General features: G+C 56.4%; 1 long non-coding RNA gene across 1 annotated transcript; it reads left to right on the top strand.

Annotated features, from left to right (window-relative positions):
• The first annotated feature begins 271 nt into the window (after positions 1-271).
• On the top strand, positions 272-7,156 carry LOC144491282 (uncharacterized). The gene is made up of 5 exons (XR_013497418.1): positions 272-335; positions 1,289-1,336; positions 5,121-5,153; positions 6,849-6,905; positions 7,105-7,156. It is a non-coding gene; the product is annotated as an uncharacterized LOC144491282 (long non-coding RNA).
• The last annotated feature ends 315 nt before the right edge of the window (positions 7,157-7,471 follow it).

Raw genomic sequence — 7,471 nt, 5'->3', positions numbered from 1 at the left:
TGTGAGAGAGAGAGGGTTAGAGAGACCTCCCCAGATACAGGAGTGTGTGTGTGAGAGAGAGGGTTAGGGAGACCTCCCCAGATACAGGAGTGTGTGAGAGAGAGAGAGGGTTAGAGAGACCTCCCCAGATACAGGAGTGTGTGAGAGAGAGAGAGGGTTAGAGAGACCTCCCCAGATACAGGAGTGTGAGTGTGAGAGGGTTTTTTCTTTGGGTAGGCCACATCCAAACTGTTGACTATTTCCTTATCTCTTTCTCTCTCTCTCTCGGTCAGGACGAGGTCCAACATTAGGCGCAGGAGCCCTGGGTAACGGCAGGAAGGGGCCAAAGCCCCCAGGTAAGTTCCTACCTATATACTGCCCCCCTACATCACTGTCTCTGGGCACCCACTTCATCCCTCCCTCACCCCCAAGTCCACTCTCCCCCCGCATCACTGACTCGACCCAAAACGCAAAGGTGCTTGGGAGTCCCTGTTCAAGATTCTCTTGAGGTTAACGTGCAGGTTCAGTCGGCAGTTAGGAAGGGAAATGCAATGTTAGCCTTCATGTCGAGAGGGTTAGAATACAAGAGCAGGGATGGACTTCTGAGGCTGTATAAGGTTCTGGTCAGACCCCATTTGGAGCATTGTGAGCAGTTTTGGGCCCCGTATCTAAGGAAGGATGTGCTGGGCCTTGGAAAGGGTCCAGAGGAGGTTCACAAGAATGATCCCTGGAATGAAGAGCTTGTCGTATGAGGAACGGGTTGAGGACTCTGGGTCTGTACTCGTTGGAGTTTAGAAGGATGAGGGGGGGGGATCTTATTGAAACTTGCAGGATACTGCGAGGCCTGGATAGAGTGGACGTGGAGAGGATGTTTCCACTAGTGGGAAAAACTAGAACCAGAGGGAACACAACCTCAGGCTAAAGGGACGATCCTTTAGAACAGAGATGAGGAGGAATTTCTTCAGCCAGAGAGTGGGGAATGTGTGGAACTCTTTGCCGCAGAAGGCTGTGGAGGCCGGGTCATTGAGTGTCTTTAAGACAGAGATAGATCGGTTCTTGATTAATCGGGGATCGGGGGTTATGGGGAAAAGGCAGGAGAATGGGGATGAGAAAAATATCAGCCATGATTGAATGGGGGAGCAGACTCGATGGGCCGAGTGGCCTCACTCTGCTCCTATATCTTATGGTCTTATGGTTTTACCCACCCATTTAATCCCTTCCCACTCCCCCCATGTACCCTCTCCCCCAACAACAAGCTTATTTTGAGTCCCAACAGTTTATTGACAAAGAATCTCTGATTTTCTTCAAGGTTACGGAGTTGCCAATGGTTACGCTCGAAGTCCGATATCGATGGGAGGTAGGTTGTAGATTTATAACTCGGCCTCATGGCAAAATCTGTTCATTTCTTACCCGATTTTCCCACTCCATCCCCCTCACAGTGCGGCGCTCCCTCAGCACCGACCCTCCCACAGTGCGGCGCTCCCTCAGCACTGACCCTCCCACAGTGCGGCGCTCCCTCAGCACTGATCCTCCCACAGTGCGGCGCTCCCTCAGCACAGACCCTCCCACAGTGCGGCGCTCCCTCAGCACCGACCCTCCCACAGTGCAGCGCTCCCTCAGCACCGACCCTCCCACAGTGCGGCGCTCCCTCAGCACCGACCCTCCCACAGTGCGGCGCTCCCTCAGCACTGACCCTCCCACAGTGCGGCGCTCCCTCAGCACTGACCCTCCCACAGTGCGGCGCTCCCTCAGCACAGACCCTCCCACAGTGCGGCGCTCCCTCAGCACTGACCCTCCCACAGTGCGGCGCTCCCTCAGCACTGACCCTCCCACAGTGCGGCGCTCCCTCAGCACTGACCCTCCCACAGTGCGGCGCTCCCTCAGCACCGACACTCCCACAGTGCGGCGCTCCCTCAGCACCGACCCTCCCACAGTGCGGCGCTCCCTCAGCACCGACCCTCCCACAGTGTGGCGCTCCCTCAGCACTGACCCTCCCACAGTGCGGCGCTCCCTCAGCACTGACCCTCCCACAGTGCGGCATGGTTTTGTGGCAGGTAGGTCGTGCCTTACTAACCTTATTGAGTTTTTTGAGAAAGTGACCAAGGAGGTGGATGGGGGCAAGGCAGTGGACGTGGTATATATGGATTTTAGTAAGGCGTTTGATAAGGTTCACCATGGTAGGCTTCTGCAGGAAATGCAGATGTATGGGATTGGGGGTGATCTAGGAAATTGGATCAGGAATTGGCTAGCGGATAGGAAACAGAGGGTGGTGGTTGATAGTAAATATTCATCATGGAGTGCGGTTACAAGTGGTGTACCTCAGGGATCTGTTTTGGGGCCACTGCTGTTTGTAATATTTATTAATGATCTGGATGAGGGTATAGTTGGGTGGATTAGCAAATTTGCTGATGACACCAAAGTCGGTGGTGTGGTAGACAGTGAGGAAGGGTGTCGTAGTTTGCAGGAAGACTTAGACAGGTTGCAAAGTTGGGCCGAGAGGTGGCGGATGGAGTTTAATGCGGAGAAGTGTGAGGTAATTCACTTTGGTAGGAATAACAGATGTGTTGAGTATAGGGCTAACGGGAGGACTTTGAATAGTGTGGAGGAGCAGAGGGATCTAGGTGTATGTGTGCATAGATCCCTGAAAGTTGGGAATCAAGTAGATAAGGTTGTTAAGAAGGCATATGGTGTCTTGGCGTTTATTGGTAGGGGGATTGAATTTAGGAGTCGTAGCGTTATGTTGCAACTGTACACAACTCTGGTGCGGCCGCACTTGGAGTACTGTGTGCAGTTCTGGTCCCCACATTACAGGAAGGATGTGGAGGCTTTGGAGAGGGTGCAGAGGAGGTTTACCAGGATGTTGCCTGGTATGGAGGGGAGATCCTATGAGGAGAGGCTGAGGGATTTGGGATTGTTTTCGCTGGAAAGGCGGCGGCTAAGAGGGGATCTTATTGAAACATATAAGATGATTAGAGGTTTAGATAGGGTGGATAGTGATAGCCTTTTTCCTCTGATGGAGAAATCCAGCACGAGGGGGCATGGCTTTAAATTGAGGGGGGGTAGTTATAGAACCGATGTCAGGGGTAGGTTCTTTACCCAGAGGGTGGTGAGGGATTGGAATGCCCTGCCAGCATCAGTTGTAAATGCGCCTAGTTTGGGGGCGTTTAAGAGATCCGTAGATAGGTTCATGGACGAAAAGAAATTGGTTTAGGTTGGAGGGTCACAGTTTTTTTTTTTAACTGGTCGGTGCAACATCGTGGGCCGAAGGGCCTGTTCTGCGCTGTAATGTTCTATGTTCTATGTTCTATGTTCTACTCCCTCAGCACCGACCCTCCCACAGTGCGGTGCTCCCTCAGCACTGACCCTCCCACAGTGCGGCGCTCCCTCAGCACCGACCCTCCCACAGTGCGGCGCTCCCACAGCACTGACCCTCCCACAGCGCGGCGCTCCCTCAGCACTGACCCTCCCACAGTGCGGCGCTCCCTCAGCACTGACCCTCCCACAGTGCGGCGCTCCCTCAGCACAGACCCTCCCACAGTGCGGCGCTCCCTCAGCACCGACCCTCCCACAGTGCGGTGCTCCCTCAGCACCGACCCTCCCACAGTGCGGCGCTCCCTCAGCACCGACCCTCCCACAGTGCGGCACTCCCTCAGCACTGACCCTCCCACAGTGCGGCGCTCCCTCAGCACTGACCCTCCCACAGTGCGGCGCTCCCTCAGCACTGACCCTCCCACAGTGCGGCGCTCCCTCAGCACCGACCCTCCCACAGTCCGGCGCTCCCTCAGCACCGATCCTCCCACAGTGCAGCGCTCCCTCAGCACCGACCCTCCCACAGTGCGGCGCTCCCTCAGCACCGACCCTCCCACAGTGCGGCGCTCCCTCAGCACCGACCCTCCCACAGTGCGGCGCTCCTTCAGCACTGACCCTCCCACAGTGCGGCGCTCCCTCAGCACCGACCCTCCCACAGTGCGGCGCTCCCTCAGCACCGACCCTCCCACAGTGCGGCGCTCCCTCAGCACCGACCCTCCCGCAGTGCGGCGCTCCCTCAGCACTGACCCTCCCACAGTGCGCCGCTCCCTCAGCACTGACCCTCCCACAGTGCGGCGCTCCCTCAGCACTGACCCTCCCACAGTGCGGCGCTCCCTCAGCACCGACCCTCCCACAGTGCGGCACTCCCTCAGCACCGACCCTCCCACAGTGCGGCGCTCCCTCAGCACTGACCCTCCCACAGTGCGGCGCTCCCTCAGCACCGACCCTCCCACAGTGCGGCACTCCCTCAGCACTGACCCTCCCACAGTGCGGCGCTCCCTCAGCACAGACCCTCCCACAGTGCGGCGCTCCCTCAGCACCGACCCTCCCACAGTGCGGCGCTCCCTCAGCACCGACCCTCCCACAGTGCGGCGCTCCCTCAGCACTGACCCTCCCACAGTGCGGCACTCCCTCAGCACCGACCCTCCCACAGTGCGGCGCTCCCTCAGCACTGACCCTCCCACAGTGCGGCGCTCCCTCAGCACCGACCCTCCCACAGTGCGGCGCTCCCTCAGCACCGACCCTCCCACAGTGCGGCGCTCCCTCAGCACTGACCCTCCCACAGTGCGGCGCTCCCTCAGCACTGACCCTCCCACAGTGCGGCGCTCCCTCAGCACTGACCCTCCCTCAGTGCGGCGCTCCCTCAGCACTGACCCTCCCACAGTGCGGCGCTCCCTCAGCACTGACCCTCCCACAGTGCGGCGCTCCCTCAGCACTGACCCTCCCACAGTGCGGCGCTCCCTCAGCACTGACCCTCCCACAGTGCGGCGCTCCCTCAGCACTGACCCTCCCCACAGTGCGGCGCTCCCTCAGCACTGACCCTCCCACAGTGCGGCGCTCCCTCAGCACTGACCCTCCCACAGTGCGGTGCTCCCTCAGCACTGACCCTCCCACAGTGCGGCGCTCCCTCAGCACTGACCCTCCCCACAGTGCGGCACTCCCTCAGCACTGACCCTCCCACAGTGCGGCGCTCCCTCAGCACTGACCCTCCCCACAGTGCGGCACTCCCTCAGCACTGACCCTTTGCTTTGCGAATTCTGTTTTGATGTCCAGTTAATATCCACCTCTCCGCAATCTGATTGGCTAAGTGTGCGCCACATTTTGTGTTTCAGTTCCCGCCGGCCTTGGAGTGAAGAGGAAGCCAGGTAGGTCCGCCATCTTGTGGTAACCAAGGCAACGGGGGAACCTCTACAGAGTTCAAGTGGATACTTGGAAGGTTGGGAGATTTCGAGATTTTCTCCACACAAGCCCCCAACTGATTGGAGCGTTGGGTTCAAAGGGGAGCACCGGAAGATGGGACCATTTTTTACAGAAAAGAGGGTTGAAAGAGTCATAGAGGTTTACAGCATGGAAACAGGCCCTTCGGCCCAACCTGTCTGTGCCGCCCCCTTTTTTTAACCCCGAGTCTCATCCCAATTGCCCACATTTGGCCCATATCCCTCTATACCCATCGTACCCATGTAACTGTCTAAATGCTTTTTAAAAGACAAAATTGTACCCGCCTCTACTACTGCCTCTGGCAGCTCATTCCAGACACTCACCACCCTCTGTGTGAAAAAAATTGCCCCTCTGGACACTCTCCCCTCTCACCTTAAACCTCTGCCCTCTAGTTTTAGACTCCCCTACCTTTGGGGAAAAGATATTGACGATCTAGCTGATCTGTGCCCCTCATTATTTTATAGACCTCTATAAGATCACCCCTCAGCCTCCTACGCTCCAGAGAAAAAAATCCCAGTCTATCCTTATAACTCAAACCATCAAGTCCCGGTAGCATCCTAGTAAATCTTCTCTGCACTCTTTCTAGTTTAATAATATCCTTTCTATAATAGGGTGACCAGAACTGTGCACAGTATTCCAAGTGTGGCCTTACCAATGTCTTGTACAACTTCAACAAGACGTCCCAACTCCTGTATTCAATGTTCTGACTGATGAAACCAAGCATGCCGAATGCCTTCTTCACCACTCTGTCCACCTGTGACTCCACTTTCAAGGAGCTATGAACCTGTACCCCGAGATCTCTTTGTTCTGTAACTCTCCCCAACGCCCGACCGTTAACTGAGTAAGTCCTGCCCTGGTTCAATCTACCAAAATGCATCACCTCGCATTTATCTAAATTAAACTCCATCTGCCATTCGTCAGCCCACTGGCCCAATTGATCAAGATCCCGTTGCAATTGGAGATAACCTTCCTCACTGTCCACTATGCCACCAATCTTGGTGTCATCTGCAAATTTACCAATCTCCCTCAATCCATCACCGACCCACCTTCCTCCGGGGTGAGGGATTGAGGGAGATGGGGAAAAGGTGGGGAGTGAGGGAGATGGGGAGAAGGTGGGTGATTGAGGGAGACGGGGAGAGGGTGGAGGAGTGAGGGAGACGGGGAGAGTGTGGGGGAGAGAGGGAGACGGGGAGAGGGTGGGGGAGTAAGGGAGACGGGGAGAGGGTGGGGGAGTGAGGGAGACGGGGAGAGGGTAGGGGAGTGAGGGAGACGGGGAGAGGGAGACGGGAAGAGGGTGGGGGAGTGAGGGAGACGGGGAGAGAATGGGGGAATGAGGGAGACGGGGAGAGGGTGGGGGAGTGAGGGAGACGGGGAGAGGGTGGGGGAGTGAGGGAGACGGGGAGAGGGTGGGGGAGTGAGGGAGACGGGGAGAGGGTGGGGGAGTGAGGGAGACGGGGAGAGGGTGGGGGAGTGAGGGAGACGGGGAGAGGGTGGGGGAGTGAGGGAGAGGGTGGGGGAGAGAGGGAGACGGGGAGAGGGTGGGTGATGGGTGATGTGACAATCTTGCGCTCTCCAATCCACCTCATGATCACTCTCTCGATCTGACATGTTTCCCTGTCTAGGCTATGGGGTTCCCAGCAATGGATATCCAACCGGCTACCAGAACGGATACAGGAATGGTGAGTCCCTCTCAGGAATTGGTGGGGGGAGGGGTCGGAGGGAGCGCTCGAGACACGTGGAAGGAACGAGGAGGGAGGGACAGAGGGAGTGAGTGTGTCGGAGAGAGAGCGGGACACGCAGAGGCCAAGGAGAGAATGATTCCACCTCCTACATGACTCCTGGAAAAGCTAACGTACAGAATTCCTGATTGTTCCCTAGGGCAAGCGGGCCAGCAAATGGCATTCCGAGGCAAACAGGGAAAAGCCCCAGGTAAACCCCAAATCCCTATAATATACACAGGGGCTGCTATTCTCTGTAATATTCACAGGGACTGCTATTCCCTATAATATACACAGGGACTGCTATTCTCTATAATATACACAGGGACTGCTATTCTCTATAATATACACAGGGGCTGCTATTCTCTATAATATACACAGGGGCTGCTATTCTCTATAATATACACAGGGGCTGTTATTCTCTATAATATACACAGGGACTGCTATTCTCTATAATATACACAGGGACTGCTATTCTCCATAATATACACAGGGGCTGCTATTCTCTATAATATACACAGGGACTG

Source organism: Mustelus asterias, unplaced genomic scaffold (assembly GCF_964213995.1).
Source record: "Mustelus asterias unplaced genomic scaffold, sMusAst1.hap1.1 HAP1_SCAFFOLD_4914, whole genome shotgun sequence".
NCBI classification, from domain to species: Eukaryota; Metazoa; Chordata; class Chondrichthyes; order Carcharhiniformes; family Triakidae; genus Mustelus; species Mustelus asterias.
The sequence above is the reverse complement of the archived record's forward strand: the minus strand, read 5'-3'. Positions and strand labels throughout refer to the sequence as shown.